Consider the following 22206-nt stretch of genomic DNA (forward strand, 5'->3'; position numbering starts at 1 on the left):
TCCGCTATGAAATGGCGCCATACAGAAACAACTAGAAGAACCCAAACAAACACATTCACAATTCAAGCAAACAAATACTTTTACAAGTCAAACAAACAAACTCACAACTCAAATAACCAAAATACCCCAAACAAACAAACAAACTTATAACTCAAACAGAAACAATTCAAACAACAAACAAATTCACAACTCAGAGACCCCCAAAGAAACTCACAATTTAAACAAACAAAATACGCCCAAAACAAACTCACAACTCAAACAACTGGCAAAAACACACAGCTAAAACAACTCATAAAAAAACTCACCCAAATAAACTCACAGCTAAAACAAAGGACCCTGAACAGTCTTAATTTAACCTTTATATTATATTTACCACAACAGAATTTATGCAGCAGCTGCATTTTTAGTGGATCTGATAATTGTGTTTGTTTATTTATAGAAATGTGAGATAAAATAATATTTCTATGTTATCCACAAAATTAACCCTGACAGAATTGGCTTTCAATTCTATTTTTAGGTCCAAACCAGACTTAAAATATAGATAGGACAGATATAATATAATGAATATACAAAGAGTACACAAACAATGGAACATTTTCAAACATAATAAACACAATCAAACTTACAGCAAGTGAATGTGTGAGTATGTGTTGCCCTGTGAAGGACTGGCGCCCCCTCCAGGGTGTGTTCCCGCCTTGCGCCCAGTGATTCTGGGTATGCTCCGGACCCACCACTGCCCTGAACTGGATAAGGGTTACGGACAGTGAATGAATGAATGAATGAATTAAATTTACAACATAAGGCACAATAAACAAACAAACAAAAAAGAACCTACAAATGATTTATTCAAACATTCTAAATGTTCAGGTTTTAACAGCTTATAAGTCCTCTGCATTTTTCATAATATTCCACATCTTTAATAACATAACCACCACATGTTAAACTGATTAAAGAGACTCAGAGGTTAGTTTTCTCCTCCGAGCATGTTGAGCTGATGATTGGAGGTTAGTGTTCTCCTCCGAGAACATTCATGAATATGATTATTTGTTCACTATGAGTTGATAGTATTTATTGTTATTTAATATGAACAAAGCTGATGTTTACAGCTCGTTTGTTGATGTCACTCATGGAAAGTCTGCTCTTGTCCTCCACCACCGTGGAGCCTTTTTGTCTCTTATAGATATTTATTTTAACATCATCCTGTTCTGCTAATGATTTAGAGGTGGGTTATTCTATTTTAAATTTCTCTTCTTAGGATTCCATCATTTAGGAGGAAGAATGTCATAAAGAATATTAGATTTTTCGAGAATGAAATCCTAGCTTTCAGAAGGAATACGACGGTTGTTAAATTTGTACAAAGTGGGCCGTCTACAAACAGAACAGTCTGGAAGTGGTGGCAGTGACTGTTTGGCTCCTGATAAATCAGTGTAAATACACTGCAGAGTGATTTGTCTCAGGGTTTGTTTTCGGTGAACGCCGAGCTCAGGATTTCTGTGCTGCTCTTAACTCGGGGTGTGTTCAGAGTTTCTAAACGCAGCAGCAATTCTTTTCTACTGTTTGTTTACAGCGAGGTGTATTTGGCTTTTGTGTGAGTCTCGTTTTCAGAGCGAGTGTCCGGCCGTCTGAGAGGGAGAAAAACCCCAAACAAATCAGAAACAATATGAGTGCTGTCCGGGCTGGACGAGGAATCTGCAGACGCTTCAGTTTGGAACAAAGCATCAGCACGTGGACAAAAAAACAGCCAGCGGCCTCCACTCTGGGGTTCTTTTAAGGACAGTGAACAGGGAACTACTTTTTATACACACAGATACACCTTATAACCTCATTAAAGGCCATCATTTTTATTATTACACTGTTATACCCTCACCTCCAAAAGCCCTAGATCATATTCAATCCCAAATCTCCAACATCTTACAGATGTTGAAGTAATATCCATGATAACAGTTATAGCAGTAACTCTAACTTTCCACCTTCATTTAGTATGATCTGATATATGAATATGCAATTAGTCCCCACCTCTATCTCCACCCACACTTTGCTTGTAATGCAAAAGCCCCTCCCCCAAGTTGACAAGATAGGTGTGTATGTAATGAAACCCTGTATGAAACCGAGTATGAAACCCTGGCTGTCTGACTAGCTGTGTGTTTTAGAGACTGTTCAGAGTTTAACCCTGCCAATTCTGTCTACAGCATTGTAGCCCCACCCATTATGTCTACAGCAGTTTAGCCCCGCCCATTCAGTCTACAGCAGTGTAGCCATGCTCATTCGGTCTACAGCAGTGTAGCCCTGCCCGTTCAGTCTACAGCAGTGTAGCCCTGCCCGTCCGGTCTAGAGCAGTGTAGCCCCGCCCATTCGGTCTACAGCAGTGTAATCATTCATCGATAATACTTTGTCCCCACCCAATTAAAACTACAATAGTTTAGCCCTGCCCACTACAAATCATATAGAATATAACAGTGCAGCTCCACCCAATCAGCATATAGCTTAAATCATTCAAAATAATATATCTGAATTAAGATGAAGGTATTAAAAATAGACCTTTAAAGTTTATTTAATTAAGTACTGGGCATTATTAGAAAGAAACATTGCACATTAACATAAAAATATTTAGTCAGTTGTTGAAAATAAACTCCATGTCAGATTAAGAGCTCCATCTGTTTAGTTCCCTGCTTCGGAGAGAAGGATGAGCTGAGGATGAATTTTGTATGATGGCATGAATATTGATGATTGGCAGAGGGGCAGCTGCGAGACAGGAGAGGGAGAAAGAGGGAGAGAAGGAAGGAGAGAGAGAGGGACAGAGGTCAGTGTGTGTAGAACGAGTGAGAGAAGGTCCTGGGAAAGCGACCGGCTCTATTGTGTTGCAGCAGAACGGCTTTGCATCACAAAAACCTGATCCAAGCCCCGGCTTTCAGCAAAAAACCAACACAACCTCACCACACATAATAATCAGACTTAGAGGGAGAGAGAGAGAGAGAGAGAGAGAGAGAGAGAGACAGAGGCAGAACCACAGAGAGAGAGAGAGTGGGGGGTGGGGTATAAGGGCAGTCAAAATATTTTTTATCTACATCACAGTTCCCTGTTGAAAGTGTCTACTTTCAGTGTCTACATCAGGTCACAGAGATCACAGACAGATAAATATTGTAGTAATTATATTTACTGTAGTATTCATTTATACTATGCATGGATCTCTACTTTCCTGAGTTTAATAACATCTCTAAAAGTTAATTATTGAGGAAACAAATATTCTTTCACTCACACTTCCACTGTGTCTATTTACTTCCTAATTAATCAGTTCTTTTTTTATATAGTGTGTTTATGAAACACAGAAAAGTAAGATATATGAACTGGACAAGGCTTTGGATCTTTGTTAACAACAGCATGTGAAGCAATCTTAAATTTCTCCCACAAGGGGCGCTATTAGAATGCACAACTATTAGAATGTATTTCCATCATCTAAAGAGTAAAACACCAAGGTATGCGTTTGCAGTCCCAGGGCTGTATCTGTAACTTCCTGCCTGTGCCATGCCGTAGTTCTGCCTGACAATGAGCTTTTGTTCTTTCCTCCTGCCCTTGCTCTGCCCCACCCCTGTGGCACTTTTCCACTGCATGGACTTGACTCGGCTCAGCTCAGTTCTACATGCATTTTAGTCCCTGGTCCATTTCCCACCCCTACCCACCAAAATGTAGTCAGTGTCGTCTCTGACCCCATCTCTAAGTGGAACAGTGGGAAACCACAACAACGGCGGCGGTAACATTAAGTGGTGTTTACTCATGGTGTATTGGCGTGTTGTTGTTGTTTGGGACTGAACACAGCTCCGTCATCAGTTCAGACATATCAGTAGAGTTTGTTCCTTCCTTGTTGCAGCATCCAGCTCTCACTGGATTCTTTCATCGACCACCAATCCATTTGAACCTCTTCAAAAGACCACAGCGTAATTTTACAAGCTGCCGTCATGAGTCGGATAGAAACAAATGTGACCTTTGCTGCCCCTGGAGATTTTACAGATGGAGAGTTGGTGCTGGACGTCTTTTTTAATAATGTTTGGTGACTGTGAGTGACTGTCCATTTGTGAGCGCAAGTAGTCAGTCTTTTTTTTCTGGACTTTTGTTGAATCTTCTTTTCATTCATTCATTCATTATCTGTAACCGCTTATCCAATTCAGGGTCGCGGTGGGTCCAGAGCCTACCTGGAATCATTGGGCGCAAGGCGGGAATACACCCTGGAGGGGGCGCCAGTCCTTCACAGGGCAACACAGACACACACACCCACATTCACACCTACGGACACTTTGGAGTCACCAATCCACCTACCAACGTGTGTTTTTGGACTGTGGGAGGAAACCGGAGTACCCGGAGGAAACCCACGCGGACACTGGGAGAACACACCAACTCCTCACAGTCACCTGGAGCATGAATCGAACCCACAACCTCCAGGCCCCTAGAGCTGTGTGACTGCGACACTACCTGCTGCGCCACCGTGCCACCCTGAATCTTCTTTTGTTCTATTTTATAGATTGCGTGTTATTGCTTGTTTTCTAAATGTCCTTACACAGCAAATGTAATGTAATCAAAAACAAATCAGAATTTAGTGTTTTAACTAATATTGGCAGCCCCTCCTCCACTGCGCTGCATCACTGTGGCTGCCCCGCCCCCTCACAAGCTTCAGCTCCACCCCTTCACTTTCATTGTCCAGTTCGACGGTGGGGGTGGGGGGGGGGGTGCTCGTTCAAATCCAGGGTGATTTGTAAGGTGACATGTGTCTGAGTAAAAGAAGATGAACAGATGGAGAGATTTAATTGAACAAATGTGAGATTTAATTGGATGGTGAACAGCGGATGAATTTAGAGGGGAGTGATATGATTGGTTTGTGTAAGTTGTCCTGCCCACAGGCTCTGGCTGAGGTCATCACACATCTGCATCTGCACTGGGATTAAAGATGAATAAGAAGCATCTTTAAAATGACTAAAGTGACCTCTACTCCATACGGGCAGAATTACAGAACACAGATACATTCAAACTCATAATAAACTGCAGGGGCTTCTTAGTAAAGCTCCAGAGATAGTTGGAATATCGCTTCCTTCAGTTGATTCTGTTTACATTCAGCGCAGACTTCAGTGAGCAAAGAGAACTATTAGAGATTCTTCTTGTCAAAGGTCTAAGACAACCTTCAGAAACAGGTTATTCCAGGTTATTAAGATCATTAAAGTAGAATAGTTTTTGTGTAGAACTCCAGCCTTTGAAAGAACGCAGAGAGTAAAATACAAGAACTCTCTATGATTCTGCTTTACAAAATGTTGTATGATATGTAGTGTATTATGCACAGGTTACCCACCCAGCAAAAACTAACTGAAAAATGTTGAAAAGTTTCATCCAGATGTCTTAGACATCTAAACAATGTTTATATTTAGTTGAAAATTAAAAGTGAAAAGACTTCTAAAAAAAGATGTCCCTCTATGTCTAAAATTTGTTGAAATGTGAATGATGTGAAAAAAGATGTCTAACTTGTGGTAAATTTGGACCAAATCAGATGGACCAAGCAGAGCCCAAATTTCAAAGACCAGATTTAGCCCAAAAACAATGTTCACATGACCTCTGGAGGGTACGGTAAGAGCCTAATGCCAGCCTCACACCAGACGACTTCAAACATCTCACTGCCAAAATTCAGAAGAAAATCACTGTACAAAGTTGGAATAAAATCAATTGAGTCTTGTTGGAGTTCCCATTGTCTCGACTGTTTGGTGTGAAGGGGTCAGTAGAAAGCTTTTTGAAGTTAAAATAAAATCAGCCGTGTTTAATGTTGTCACGAGTTATTAGTCTTGGTTCAAACAAAAAAGTGACTCTAGTTCTATATTTGACGTGTGCCACATGCTGCAATGTAGCAGTTTCTACACAGAAAGCATACAGATGTACTGAATGTAAACTTGGGCCAATAACCAACAACCTGCTGTAGTTTAAACTGTAGCAGAGTTCAGACCCTGATCTTGTACAGGTTTCTCTGCTGTTAGTTGGTTTGTTAAATGTGCTGTGCTCCAGCAGTGGAATTAAATCTTGTTGCACCTGATACAATTACCACAGACCTGGCAAAAAAAGAACCAATCACACCATCAATCAATCAATCAATCACTCAATAATCAATCAGAACCAGCACCAGAACTATCCTCATTTCTCATTTCAGTTGGAATTTAATGGATGTGTTTTGTGTTGACGGAATATTGGCCAAGAGATTAGAGTGTAGTCCGGTTCCAAGTGAGGCGTGATTACTGGGGTTATCTCGGGGGAGATATCTCTACAGCCCTCTTCAGGGTGTGCTCTCCTCCAGGGTGTGTTCTGTCTTGCAGATCCACCATGACCCGGAAACTGAATGAAGCAGTTACAGTCAATGAATGAATGAAAGATCTTTGTACAGAAACTCAGACCTGGGCACACTGCTGGTATAAATGTTGACACAGCTCATACCTAATTGTATTTATTCATTCATCTTTCATAGCACTGTGGGAATTTATCAGTCTCACACACTCCTCTACTCTTATCACAATCACACACACACACACACACACACACAGCTGGCACAGTTCTGGTTCTGTCCCCTTTAGACTGCTGTCTTTATCTGGCCTCAGCTCCAGATGTTTGGGATTGATTAGATCTCTAAACTTGACCCCAGTTAAAGTGTCATTCCCCAGCAGCAGGGTTCAAAACAATGGACAGTGGAGGCGAAGGGAACCCAGCTGCCTCTTTTTAAAGCTCCTCTCAGAAGTGAGGAACATAAAGAGTTTGGAAGGTTAGGTCTGGAGCAGCTGCACATGAGCCTAACTTCACCAGGTCTAATGCCAAGCCTGGGCTATAGGGGTGTAATCTCCACCTCAGCACGGTGGAACTATGTTCTCTGGAGTTCCTCCAGATCTAAATGGCTTGGGCCCTCAGTGTCTCAATGAACTTCTCATACCCTTTCACCCATCACGTTCACCTGGTTCACAGGACGCTGGTCTACTCTTAGTTCCTCGCTTTAGGAAAAAAGGAAAAAAGAAAGAGCCTTTTCTCACAAAGCTCCTCAGCTCTGAAGTAGCCTCCTGTTACTGTTCAGGGTTCAGACACACTCTCAGTCTGTAACCCAGGCTAAAACCTACCTTTTCACCGACACAAGGAGGACCGGTTCCTTATGAGTCTTGGTTCCTCTCAGTGTTTGTTCATCATGCTGAGTGAGTTTTTCCTGCCGCTGTTGTCCTCGGTTCAAAGGAAACTTGGACCCTGATCTCTGTAAAACAGTTTTGTAATATAATTGCTAAATAAATTACATTTATGTGCGCATGCGCGAAAAGTGCGTGCAGTCTTTACGGTAGCTCCCGTTTGTGTATTCGTTTTTTCTTTTTAATTATAGTTTTATCTTAATAATATCTATTTATTTTTACAAGGTAACTTAGCGAAGTTTTGCCCTCTCGAATCATGCTAGTAGAGAGAGTTTTGGTCAGTTTTTTCGCTGTGAAAGTTCTACTTTCATGGTGCACCGCGGCGCAGGAGCATGGTCCCTTTGTTTACACCCGGGATCAGCTGATCGCGCTGAAGCCGGCCGGTATGGAGATCAGGGCCGCGAACATCCCAGACGAGCTCTGGAGACGGACGCGCAGGGGATGTAGAGGAGGAACGAACCAGCGCTTGGGGAAATCGAGGGCAAAAAGACGGAGGCTTATGGAGAAAAAGGGATATAAGCCGCGTCTTCCCACCGTCGTCATGGGCAACGTTAGATCGCTGGCTAATAAGATGGACGAGCTAACAGCGTTAGCCATGAGTCAGAAGGAGTATCGGCAGTGTAGTTTAATGTGCTTCTCGGAGACATGGCTACACCAGGACATTCCAGATGATAATGTTTCAATCGCTGGCTTTCAGACTGTTCGGGCCGACCGGAACCGCACCGAGAGTGGTAAGCGTAAAGGGGGAGGGCTGGCTGTGTTGGTTAACAACCGCTGGTGCTCTCCTGGTCACATTACCATCAAGGAGCGTATCTGTTGTCCAGACATTGAGCTGTTGGCTGTTGGACTCAGGCCATATTATTTGCCGAGGGAATTTTCCCATGTTGTGGTCGCTGTGTACATCCCCCCTCTGCCAACCCGACGTCGGCGTGTGACGTCATTCACTCCACCATAGCGCGTCTCCAAACTCAACACCCGACTGCCTTCATTGCCATATCAGGTGACTTTAACCATGTCACTATGGCCAGGACATTACCAAACTTCACTCAGTATGTGGACTGTCCAGAGAGGAGAGAACATTGGACCTGCTGTATGCTAATGTTAAGGAGGCATACAGCTGCTCCCCCCTCTGGGTGGATCTGACCATAACTTGGTCAACCTTAGTTCAAAGTATGGGCCTCAGGTGAAGAGTCAGCCTGTGACTATGAGGACAGTGAGGAGATGGTCAGTGGAGACTTCTGAAGTGCTGCAGGACTACTTTGAGACCACAGACTGGACAGCACTCTATGAGCCTCATGGAGAGGACATTGATGGGCTCACAGAGTGCATCACAGATTACATCAACTTCTGTGTAGAATCCACTGTCCCAACCAGGACTGTTAAATGTTACCCAAACAACAAGCCGTGGGTAACAAAAGACATTAAAGCACTCCTCAACAAGAAGAAGAGGGCTTTCAGAGCTGGAGACCGGGAGGAGGTGAGAACGATTCAGAGGGAACTGAAGAGAACCATCAGGGAGGCTAAGGAAAGATACAGGAGGAAGCTGGAGTAGAAACTCCAGTAGAACAACATGAGGGAGGTTTGGAGTGGTATGAGGACCATCTCTGGCTTAAGGTCCAGCAACGACAGGGGAGTAGAGGGCAGTGTGGACAGGGCCAACGAGTTAAATTTGTTTTTTAACAGATTTGACACTGTGAGCCCTGATCTCCCCCTCCCTGACTCCTCTGTTGTCGGGCCTCAACAGCCCACTCCACTCCCCCTCCCTCCCCTTCCTGATAGCCTCCCCCCCTCCTGTGATAGTCCACGTCACACCTCCTCTCCTCCCCCACCAGGGACCTACAATGAATCTCACAGCTGACCAGGTGAGAAGACAGCTACAGAGACGCCACACGAACAAGGCTGCAGGCCCTGATGGTGTTCCCCCCAGGGTGCTTAAAGCCTGTGCCACCCTGCTTTGTGGAGTCCTGCAGCATGTCTTCAACATGAGCCTGAGTCTCCAGAGGGTCCCGGTGATGTGGAAGACGTCCTGCATTGTTCCTGTGCCAAAGATTCCGCGGCCCAGTGACATCAAGGATTACAGGCCGGTGGCACTGACGTCCCACATCATGAAGACCATGGAGAGACTTGTCCTGGATCACCTCCGGCCCATGGTCCAGCCACTTCTAGACCCCCTCCAGTTCGCCTACCAGCCTCGTCTGGGGGTTGAGGATGCCATCATCTACCTGCTGAACCGAGCGTATGCTCACCTGGATAAGCCAGGCGGCACTGTGAGGGTCATGTTTTTTGACTTCTCCAGTGCGTTTAACACCATTCAGCCTGCTCTTCTGGGTGACAAGATGAACGTGATGCAGGTTGACGCCCCCCTCGTGTCCTGGATTGTTGACTACCTGACTGGCAGACCACAGTATGTACGTCTGCAGCACTGTGTGTCAGACAGAGTGGTCAGCAATACTGGAGCCCCGCAGGGAACTGTCCTCTCTCCCTTCCCCTTCACCCTTTACACCACTGATTTCTACCGTGCAACTACTGCACAGAGACTTGCCACATCCAGAAGTTTTCTGATGACTCTGCACTTGTTGGATGTATCAGCAGGGGTGATGAGGATGAGTACAGGGAGACGGTGAACGACTTTGTTGCGTGGTGTGAGCTGAACCATCTGCAGCTCAACGTGACAAAGACAAAGGAGCTGGTGGTGGACCTGAGGAGGGACAAAACGTCGGTGACCCCTGTGTCCATCAGGGGGGTCAGTGTGGACATTGTGGAGGACTATAAATATCTGGGTGTACACATTGACAATAAACTGGACTGGGCTAAAAACACTGACGCCCTTTACAAGAAGGGCCAAAGTCGTCTCTATTTTCTGAGGCGTCTGAGGTCCTTCAACATCTGCAGAACTATGCTGAGAATTGTTTATGAGTCAGTTGTGGCCAGTGTCATCCTATATGCTGTTGCATGTTGGGGCAGCGGGTTGAGGGTGGCAGATACCAACAGACTAAATAAATTGATCCGTAGAGCCAGTGAGGTTGTGGGTGTAGAGCTGGACTCGCTGACTGCAGTGTCTGAGAGGAGGATGCTGTCTAAACTGCAGGCTATTATGGATAATGGCTCTCACCCTCTTTATCACATGGTAATGAGACACAGGAGCACGTTCAGTGCAAGACTCATTCAGCCAAAATGCACTACAGAGCGCCACAGGAGGTCATTCCTACCAGTGGCTACCAGACTTTATAACTCCACATTAAAGCACGACACCTTTCACATGTACAGTAATAACAATAGAACAAATTTTTTAATTATGAGTGTAACAACTCAAATGTGCAATACTCTTACTGCTGTTTACAGTATATCTGTATTTATTATTATAGATGTGTACATATTGTAAATTCCCTTTTGTGTTAAACTTTTTATTAGAGTGTTTATTCTTTTACAACTGGTTGCTACTGTAATAATTGCAATTTCCCCCTGGGATCAATAAAGTATTTCTGATTCTGATTCTGATTTGATTTGATTGAGTGGTGAGTGTGATCCAGAACTGATCCCCAGCACCTGACCCACATTGGTGATTATGAGGCTGGACACCATCAGATCCTCACAGCTATGTGCCAGCATCTAGTGTTAAGCCTTCTCTGAAGAGCACTGCACTCCTGATAGCCCCTTCAGTTCAGAGGAAATGCTGAATGACCCGTGTCCGTAAACCTTTGGCCATATTCTTGATTTTCACATGGACTGAAGATCCAAAAGATGCAAATAAATGTCAAAAGGTCCTCACACTTTACACCAGCCTCATTAATACGCATTTATGCAGCACAGCATTTAAATAGTAGGTGGTACGGAGCAGCAGGTAGTGTCTCTGTCACGACTCCAGGGTCCTGGAGGTTGTGGGTTCTAGTCTGCTCCGAGTGACTTTCTGTGAGGAGTGTGGTGTGTTCTCCCCGTGTCTGTGTGGGTTTCCTCCGGGTGCTCCAGTTTCCTCCCACGCTCCAAAAACACAAATGGTAGGTGGATTGGAGATTCAAAAGGGTCTGTAGGTGTGTGTGTGTGTGTGTGTGTGTGAGTGAATGTGTGAGTGTGTGTCGCCTTGTGAAACGCCTAGTTTCTCCCATGTTATGTCACATTTCTGGAGTAATCCCTATCAGTCAGGGCCATGCTCAGTTTCACTTTGCTGGGGCTGAACTCCTTATATGGGCATGACTCTTCCCACAGACAGACTATTAGCCTCTTTATGGTGACTTTAAAACACATCAGCATTCACAGAGTGCAGTGACCCAGTGTGTGTGTGTGTGTTTGTGTTGTTCTGGCGGTGTGCCGGATACTCATTACTCCAGAAGGTGAGTGCAGTTCTTTCCAGTTGGTGACAGCTGTTACCATGGCAACAGCAGCCAGCACCCAGCATCATATTACAGCAACAGGGTGTGTGTGTGTGTGTGTATGTGTGTGCGTGCGTGTGTGTTTACGGCATAGAGTGTTAGACCTCTGAAACAGGAGTGAGATCCTCAGTTGTAAACATGCTGCTTCACTAATTAAAATATTTAAATATTCAGATCACTCAAATGATCTCAGTCCTGGCCTAGATCAGATTAGAACAGGTTCAGACCGGGATTATTCTCTGAGAGACCTCTGTCTGCCCCTAGCCTTGTCCACAGAGTAATGATTGAAATGTTAAAAAGGAAATTGTCCAATCAGGATGGTTCCTCTGTGGTATCTGGGCAGATTAGTGCTGAGCTCCTCTCCCATTGGTCAGGGGCTGGACTGAAGCCCTTAACCCGTAGTTTAACTATAGACCTCACTAAGAGACAGAGGAATCAACTCATCAGCGTGGGAATAAATGGCACTCTAGAACCTTCTATAAGTTCTAGATAAGCAGAGGTGGATAGAGTACCAAAAAACTTCAAATAAGAATATGACTCAAGTAAAATTTATTACTCAAGTAAAAATTACTAAGTGAAAAAACTACTAAAGCACTGAGTAACTGTGGAGTAACCTCTTAATCTTACCTCTTAACCTGTTAATAATCAGGAAGTCACATAATACACCTGAGTGCACACAAATATAAAACAGCAATGAACCAGTTCAGAGCCAGAGAACATCTCCTAAACAACAAAAAAAATCACAAATTGAATCTTTACAAAACAACAAATTAAATTCAGCCATAATAACTTCATAATAATGGGCTCAATGTGTAGAGGTTACAAAAAATAACAACAAGAACAAAAAGGCAGTCTGCACATAAACCATAAACTCTGTGTGTGTGTGTGTGTTACTTCTGGTTGTTGATGTGAAACACACACCGTTGTCTCTGCTTTTGCATTGTGACTCTGTGCTCGTCTCTGCCTGTGTTTGCGGTGGGGATTTTGTGTGCCGTCATGTGACGGCCTGGCTGTTTGTTTGGTCAAATGTTGGTAGTGTCTACATTTGATTGGTGAGATGCCGTCATGTCACAGAGCCTCTGCAGAAAGTCTCAACAAAACTAAACAAAACAAAGACATGCGTTGGACAAATTGATAAAAAAAAATAAGAAGCGAGCAGAATATAGCTCAATGTAATGTTAAAGCACTGCTTCTTATTCAAGTAAAATAAAAAGTATGCTGCAAAATTACTATTATAAGTACAATTTTCCAAAAAGTTACTCAAGTAACAGTAATGGAGCAACTGTAGTGCGTTACCACCCTCCTCTCTAGATGAGGGAGTGAATGTGAATAGGATCTTTACTAAAAAGGTCACTAAATAAATAGAGAATTTAACATTAAACATTCTCATCAACCAGCAGCACTGCTGTGTTTGTTCCACTCGCACCAGCCCAACACAAACTAACACACCACCACCACGTCAGTGTAACTGCAGCACTGAGAATGATCCACCAACACATCACACCTGCTCTGTGCTCTCTTTAAAATGTTTGTTAATTATCCTCCACCTTAAACAGGCGAGTCCTGAGGGCAGTACTCAGAGGGAACAGGTGAGTTTTCACACAGTCTCAGGTGAGACACAGCAGATGTTACGGCACAGAGACGGCATGAGACAATAAACACGGAGAAGGTTCAGATTTTATAAAACTGACTGTTATTCCACTGCACAATTAAGTTTAATATTTAAATTGTTTTACTTTAAAACACATCTGTGTTACGCTGTTTGCTTTTCCTTCTACTGTTTTGGAGATGTGAGGTTTTGCTCCAACTCCAAGATAATGTAAGAAAGACAAGCTCTTAGCTTTAATCAGAAGACAGTGGACATGCTGGACAGTTGACAGGCGGAGCTTGTGCATTGTGTGGTTCAGACAGGGGGCGGAGCCAGTGCATGAGATAAAGCACAATACTCTGGAACATGAAGCTCTGTTCACACAGGCATCACTCGGACACTCCCCGGACTGTGCACCAAGGGCAGGATAAAGTCCAGGGAATGTCCGGGACAGTGTCACACACACAGCTCCTCTGGGTAAAGTCCGGATCAGCTGATCCGAAGTCTCCAGCTGTGAGTCTGTGTTTACAGGTGAAGCTTTTTACCAGCAGCTGTTTCTGTAGATTTAATTAACTATTTTGGTCAGAGCTGAAGTTATAAATAGTCCTCATAGATTCAGGAGTCAGACTGTGCATTTGTTTGAGAGGAAGAGGCGAGAAATCCAGAGAAACAGTGTGAGGATGTGAGAAAAGAGCCAGAAATACATCACACAACGTGAGAAAGAGTGAAGATCAAACCGAGCTCAACAGCACCGCGCTAAAAATAAAGACCTCAGTGTGGAGGATTTACACTGAACGAGGCTAAAGAGCTACTCTCCAATCGGACGGCTGGATGGGGCGGTCATTTACATAACAACAAACACTCAGGGCTTTGATATGCAAATTAAGCAGGTCAGGACCAGTCTGAGGACCAGAACACAGCCGGGTGAAGGACAGCAGCGTCCAGAGAATCAGGGCTTAACCCGAGGTAGCGACCGCTCTGTCTGACTGTTTGCGTTTATCTCAGACTCCTGAGGGCCGACACTGACCTAGTCTCTGACCTCTGACCTCATAACACCTGTCACTTAGGTCTGGATCTGAGTGTCTTCACACCTTTATCACCACAGAGACAACAATGGGTGGTCAGAGACAGCTGACAAAGTACACACACACACACACACACACACATTATACACAATACACAGTGTATATGATTTCCAAACAGAATTTCAGTGCTTCAGACCCATACAATGATTTCATACAGAAATCTGTCTGTGTTTAATTCAGTGCAGTCTGAGGGCTAGAAGACCGCAGTTTTGGGCCTTGTCTCCTGTATTTAGAGATTTCTCTGGATTCTCTGAATCTTTTAATGATATTATGGGATGTAGACGATGGAATCCATAAGTTCTTTCTATTTTAAGTTGAGAAATGTTATTCTTGAATGATTTCAGTATTTGACAGTGCAGTTTTTCACAGAGTGACTCCTCATCATCTTTAGTTCTAAAAGACGCTTTTAGACACTTTTTAAAAATCCAGTCACATCACTGACCTGCTGCCAATTAAACCGATTTATTAGCACAACTTTACCCAACTTTACCAAAACTTTTTTGGAACGTGTTGCTGGTGTCAAATTCCAAACAATAACATTTCTCTGGTGAAAAGGTGTGAAAGATGTGCACTGTGCATAAAATGTGTGTATATTGAGTGTGTGCTTTGTGTGTAAAGTTAGTGTACAGAGTATATGAGAGAGATACTGAATGTGTGTGTGTGTGTGTGTGGGGGGGGGTATACCAGGTTTAACTCATGTTATGGAGACCTAACTGCTGACACACTCATGTTGTGGGGACTTATCTTCTTTGGTCTTCCCCCATCAGTCATTACACTGAAGCTGAGTATACGGTCAGGGTCAATGTTAGGGTCAGGGCTATGATCAGAGTGAGGGTCAGTCCCTGTAATGTCCCAACAATGCATGGAAGCCTTTGTGTGTGTGTGTGGTCATTGTCGGGGCCGGTTTCTCTCTGGTTGTGTCACTAAGCCTCGAGAGCTGCTGGACGCTGGGGCAGTTTCCAGACTGTGCTCTGACTGAACTTTCCACTCATTACATTCTTTAAATCTTTCAGCTCTGGAGGAGCATGGTAAAAAATACCCAATCCTGAGGGGGGCATTACCCACAGAGACCATCACGCCCTGTCCTGCCCCCAAACACGAAAAATAAACAGTTTATCAGACATTTTAAAGCATGAACATAAACTTCTCTAATATTTTACTTGGTTGCTTTCACCTCCTGGAGTTTGCAGTGAAGCACACAACAGTGTTCTAGATAGGTTTTAGAAAAGCAGCACCGGGAGGTAAAAATGCCCTCCAAAAAATCAGCCACGCTATGGGTATCGTCTCAGGCTCTGAGAAAATTTCTAAAGTAGACAAGTTCCCATAATGTTTGTGAATAGATATTGGTCCCCACAACAAGAGTGAAACCTGTTTTACACACACACATTCATATTAATGGGACAGACTGAAAATGCAGATGATGCTGATCCTCAACAGAAATGCAGCCCAAATTAGCTCAGTCACTTGCATAACAACCTTTCACTGTCCTCTCTTAGAAACAGGGGCTGTTTAATTAAATACATTCTGTTTTTTCTGTAATTAATAATAAAATAATTAATATAGAACTAGAGAAGATTATCACTTCCGCAAACTGTACAACTTGCACACTTGATGCAATTCCCACAAAATTGCTCAAAGAAGTACTACCAGCTATTATCGATCCTTTTTTTAACTATAGTAAACTCATCCCTTAGCCTGGGCCATGTACCCAAAGCTTTTAAACTAGCAGTTATTAAAACATAGATCAAGAAACCAAATCTTGATGCTAGTACACTGTCTAATTACAGGCCTATTTCAAATTGGCCATTTCTGTCCAAGATCTTAGAAAAAGCCGTGGCCCAACAACTTAGTTCATATCTACATAAGAATCATATATATGAAAAATTCCAATCTGGATTCAGGCAACATCATAGTACAGAGACAGCTCTAGTCAAGATAACAAATGATCTTCTTTTTGCCTCTGATCAAGGCCACGTATCCCTGCTGGTGCTTCTTGACCTAAGCGCAGCCTTCGATACAATAGACCACAATATTCTCCTAGAAAGGTTAGAAAACATGGTTGGAATCACAAGAACAGCCCTATTATGGTTCAAATCTTACTTAACGGAACGTTACCAATTCGTAAAAGTAAACAATCTAAATTCTAATTATTCTAAAGTAAGATTTGGAATTCCACAAGGCTCTATTTTAGGACCATTGTTGTTTACATTATACATGTTACCGCCTGGCACAGTTATAAGAAACCATGACATTAACTTTCACTGTTACGCAGACGACACGCAATTGTATATTTCAGCCAAGCCCGATGACAAACACAGATTAAAGAAAATAGAGGACTGTGTAAAAGATGTGAAAGGCTGGATGTTGCGTAACTTCCTCCTTCTAAACAGCAACAAAACAAAGGTCCTGCTTTTGGGTCCAAAAGTGGCAAGAAATAAATTATCAGATTTAATTTTAAATCTCGCTGACTTTCCAGTTAAACCTGGTTCAGCAGCAAAAAATCTTGGTGTCATAATTGACCCAGATTTATAATTTGATCAACACATAGGCAGTATCACTAGGACAGCTTTTTTACATCTTCGCAATATTGCTAAGATTAGAAATGTCTTATCCCTTCAGGATGCAGAAACATTAGTACATGCCTTTATTACTTCAAGGCTTGACTACTGTAACGCACTACTGTCAGGATGCACTAGCAGCAATTTAAGAAAACTTCAACTAGTTGAAAATGCTGCAGCCAGCGTCCTCACTAAAACTAGAAAATTTGAACATATTAGCCCAGTTCTATCATCACTTCATTGGCTGCCTGTTAAATTCCGCATTGACTACAAAATTTTGTTATTAACATATAAAGCTCTACATGGGCTTGCTCCTGAATACCTTCAAGATACAATTTCCTATTATGAGCCTCCACGTTCACTCAGATCACAGACTACTGGATTTTTAATTGTTCCCAGAATTCAGAAGGCCTCAGCTGGGGGAAGAGCCTTTTCTTATAAAGCCCCCAAACTCTGGAATGATCTTCCAGAAAATGTTCGGGACTCAGACACAGTCGCAATCTTCAAATGTAGGCTAAAAACTCATTTGTTTAGTTTATCATTTGGTAGCTAATGCTCCCCCATAGATAAAGGCGGCAGATCCGGGGGGTGTATGGACACAGGGAATTATAGTAAACTGAGACGCTGGTGCTGTCGTCCCGCGCTTCTCGCGATCACTCAGGTTTGTTGATGATGGAGCGGAGGGATGCCAGTGTTTCAGGATGCTCCCGTGTCTGTGTGTCCTCCTGGTTCTCTCCTTTTAGTTAAAGCTGTCATAGTCAGATCTGCCGGAGTCATTAGCCACACTCTGGAAATTTTCATATTTTCTACTTTACAAACACAAAACAGTTCAAAACTAATTCCATCCCTTTACATCTTTCCGAGTAAACGACTGCCCACCTGTCTGTCTGGACATTGATGGATGACTGTCGAGATCCTCCTCCACGCTTCAGATCAGCTGCCCACGCTCCTGCAACCACCAAGTGCCTTGAAGCTGCCCCTACACTGAAGTTCTCACGGACTACTAACTATTATCACCAGTAGATTGACCAGAGGAGGATGGGTCACCCCTTGTGAGCCTTGGTTCCTCCCAAGGTTTCTTCCTCAGCTGGGGGAGTTTTTCCTTGCCATTGTCGCCCCTGGCTTGCTCACTTGAGGGTTTTACATTTTGTTTTTACATGTCAAATCTTGTTATACTGGAATTCTGTGAAGCCGCTTTGTGACAACATCAGTTGTGAAAAGCGCTATATAAATAAATTTGATATGATTTGATTTATTTAAATATTAAATAAAATAAGTCCCCAGTGGTCAAACCCACTCTCCTCTGCCGCCCCCTACTGGTCATCAGGAACACTGACCGTGAAGGCCTATGACGAGACGAGGATTAAGACTAGACCTGGACTACAACATGACCCTGAATAGAGCACCTTCAGTGAGTGGACAGCGGGGTCCAGGAGAGTGTTCTTTAGAAGACCATCTTAAGTGAGACGCTCTGGAGCAGCTGCATATCAGTCTGTCTCAGCAGACCTCTGCAGGGGAATAAACCTGTTCTCTATTCTCTGGAGTGATGGAGAAACATCCAGTAAATTTTCACGGTTTTTAGAGGCAAACGTTTTTTTAATTATTTTAGAGTCAAATAATATAGATATGAATTATACAGATATGAGAGAAAATAAAATGAAGCTTTTACAAATTACAGGAACTTTAAAAAAAAATAAGATGGGTTGCTGCGGGTGGAGTTAAAGGAGGAATCTGAAAAACTGACAGCAAGTGTTTAAAATGGGTACTGCATTCCCCTTTCAAAACAAGAGGAAAGAGAATCTAGACAAGCCTAGTGTAGCCAGTGTCACAGTAGTGTTTGTGGTGTTTCAAAATCAAGAAATGACCAAAGTCCATCCCCTCATCATTCAAAGGTCTGGAGAAGCGTTGGTGCTTCATATATTCATGTCTGCATTACATGTATTTTTTATTTTGTGTGTGTTTTACAGAAAATGTGGAGCAGGTAATAAATGCAGAAATGGAGCACAAAGTATTGTTCATAAAGTATAACACTGGCGTAAGTGTTTTTCTTCTTCATTTTATTTAAACATAAACACTAGACAATCTACCACCAAAGAACAAAGACCGAGAACAGTGTTGATTTTAACAATTACCTTATTTATTCAGTGAAACAGGTTAAAACAGGTGAAGTAGGAGGAGGCTGTTGTTTGGAGTTTTATAAACACTAATGCCACAAAATGTCTCCCCAACGCTTCCCTTTACAATATTTTAGGCAAAGACGCACACACTTGTGAAACACAATAAATTCAGCAGTGCTCCTCTCTGTGAGATATTACACTGTTTAGAGACATCCTGCTGACACAAACACAGCCCCAGAAACACACACAAACGGAGCATGTTCCTGTCTTACTTCCTATGATTCAGCCACGGTTCACGCTGAAGAACCTACTGGTCTTTGGTTCCACCTGGGAACTGTTTTTTCTGTTTCATGAACCAGTTTATGACGGTGGAAACGCGCCGAATGATTTAGTTCCCCAACTGGAATGTGAAATATGGCAAAACTAACAAACGGTGTAGTAGCGCCACCTTCTCTCTATATAGGCGGTCTGGCATTAATGGAAACTTTTCTGCACCCCCTCTCACTCACAAACCACCAAGGTTGCCAGGTTGAGGAAAACAGGAACTACACTTACGAGAGCAAGACATGTTAAAGACCTCTGGACTTTCAGCTAAAAACAATATGCCATTTTCATATTTACTCAGAGAAGTGCTCATTAAACCTCCGACGCTGCAACAAGCTGCTGTTTTTCCTGTTCTTATCAGCTTCCCTTTCACGTTCCATTTCCACATTAAATGGTTCCACTGATGAGGCTGTTATCCTGATTTTTCCCTTCTACCTGTTATTTCAGGAGGCAGACATTTGCTTCTTTATTTTTTGCTATGAAACATTTAGCTCCACCTTAAATGGCTCAGGCTAACATTTATTGGCCAGATTCTTATTTGAAAATTCTATTCCACTTTAAATAGGAATATATGACAATTTCATTTAAAACTCACAAACCAGGGAACATCACACCCCATTATTTCTAACTTTTATCACAAATGAATCAGGTTTCATCCCTTACACCTCACTTTCTGTACATTCATTCATTGTCTGTAGCCTTTATCCAGTTCAGGGTGGCGTTGGGTCTGGAGCCTACCCGGAATCACTGGGCGCAAGGCAGGAACAAACCCTGGAGGAGGTGCCAGTCCTTCACAGGGCAACACACACTCACATTTACTCACACCTACGGACACTTGACTCTCCAATCCACCTACCAACATGTGTTTTTGGAGTGTGGGAGGAAACCGGAGCACTAATGAAGCAAATCTCTCATCAAACTGAAATATTACCACCTTTGAATTTGTAGCACAGAACTTTTTTACACTGAAATTATGTATCTGAATTTTGTTGCTTTTGAATTTAAGTGTTCAGATTTCCAACTATATAATTTGCTTCACAATCTGGATATAATTGCTCTTCAACTGAACTCGTGAATTTTCAAGAACGCGTTTTCACTGTTATTATTCAAGGTTAATAAATTCAGATAAAAATTTCTGGATACAAAGGATAAGCAATTGATTAATTTGGATTTTCTGTTTTACCTTAAATGGTGCACTAATTGCATTCAATTCACTAGATGGCGAAATACGAACACAACTCCCATACCGTGGAAAAACTACACGTTTAGCTTCCTTCCGCAGATATTATCTCTCATTTGAATTTGGCCTATCGAATTTGAGCAACTTTGAAATATTTTGTTTGAATTTTTTTTGTTTGCCTCCCACCTGGGGAGGGACTCAAACCCACAACCTCCAGGACCCTGGAGCTGTGACAGACACACTACCTGCTGCACCACAGTGTGACAGCTGAAATTTTCAGGAATGACTTGCTGTTACCTGTTCAAGAGAAAATTACCCGTCTGTGTCGGAGGGGTAATGCTGTGTTGTGTGTGTACACTGAGTGAGAGTGTTAGTACTAGAGGCCTTCAATTAACACTGATATCTAAATTGAAATAATCTCGTGATCCTGCAGGGGGTGCTATAACAGAAACAGGAGCTCATCTGTCACTGCACAGTGTGTGTCAGTTGTCCTCTAGTCCATCAGTTGGCTAGATGTTTTTGGTCGGTGGACTATTCTCAGTCCAGCAGTGACACTGAGTAGTTTAAAAACTTCAGCAGCACTGCTGTGTCTGATCCACTCGCACCAGCACAACACACCACCACCACGTCAGTGTCACTGCATCACTGAGAATGATCCACCACAACATCACACCTGCTCTGTGGGGGTCCTGAGAGAGGGGACAGTGGAGCAGAGAGAGAGAGAGAGAATAGTGAGGGGACAGTGGAGCAGAAAGAGAGAGAGGACAGTAAGGGGACAGTGGAACCGAGACAGAGAGGACAGTAAGGGGACAGTGGAACCGAGACAGAGAGGACAGTGAGGAGACAGCGGAGCCAAGAGAGAGGACAGTGAGGAGACAGTGAAGCAGAGAGAGGGACAGTGGAGCCGAGAGAGAGAGGACAGTGAGGGAACAGTGGAGCAGAGAGAGAGAGAGAGAGAGAACAGTGAGGGGACAGTGGAGCAGAGAGAGAGAGAGAGAGAGAGAGAGAGGACAGTGAGGGGGGAGTGGAGCCGAGAGAGGGGACAGTGAGGGGGGAGTGGAGCCGAGAGAGGGGACAGTGAGGGGGGAGTGGAGCCGAGAGAGAGAGGACAGTGAGGAGACAGTGGAGCCGAGAGTGAGAGGACAGTGAGGAGACAGTGGAGCCGAGAGTGAGAGGACAGTGAGGAGACAGTGGAGCCGAGAGTGAGAGGACAGTGAGGAGACAGTGGAGCCGAGAGTGAGAGAGGACAGTGAGGAGACAGTGGAGCCGAGAGTGAGAGAGGACAGTGAGGAGACAGTGGAGCCGAGAGTGAGAGGACAGTGAAGAGACAGTGGAGCCGAGAGTGAGAGGACAGTGAGGAGACAGTGGAGCCGAGAGTGAGAGGACAATGAGGAGACAGTGGAGCCGAGAGTGAGAGGACAGTGGAGCCGAGAGAGGACAGTGAGGAGACAGTGGAGCCGAGAGAGGACAGTGAGGAGACAGTGGAGCCGAGAGAGAGAGGACAGTGAGGAGACAGTGAAGCAGAGAGAGGGACAGTGGAGCCGAGAGAGAGAGGACAGTGAGGAGACAGTGAAGCAGAGAGAGGGACAGTGGAGCCGAGAGAGAGAGGACAGTGAGGGGACAGTGGAGCCGAGAGAGAGAGAGGACAGTGAGGGAACAGTGGAGCAGAGAGAGAGAGAGGACAGTGAGGGAACAGTGGAGCAGAGAGAGAGAGAGAGAGAGAGAGAGAGAGAGAGAGAGAGGGGGGATAGTGAGGGGGGAGTGGAGCCGAGAGAGGGGACAGTGGCGCAGAGAGAGAGAGGA

Source organism: Hoplias malabaricus, chromosome 13 (genome assembly GCF_029633855.1).
Source record: "Hoplias malabaricus isolate fHopMal1 chromosome 13, fHopMal1.hap1, whole genome shotgun sequence".
Taxonomy (NCBI): Eukaryota; Metazoa; Chordata; class Actinopteri; order Characiformes; family Erythrinidae; genus Hoplias; species Hoplias malabaricus.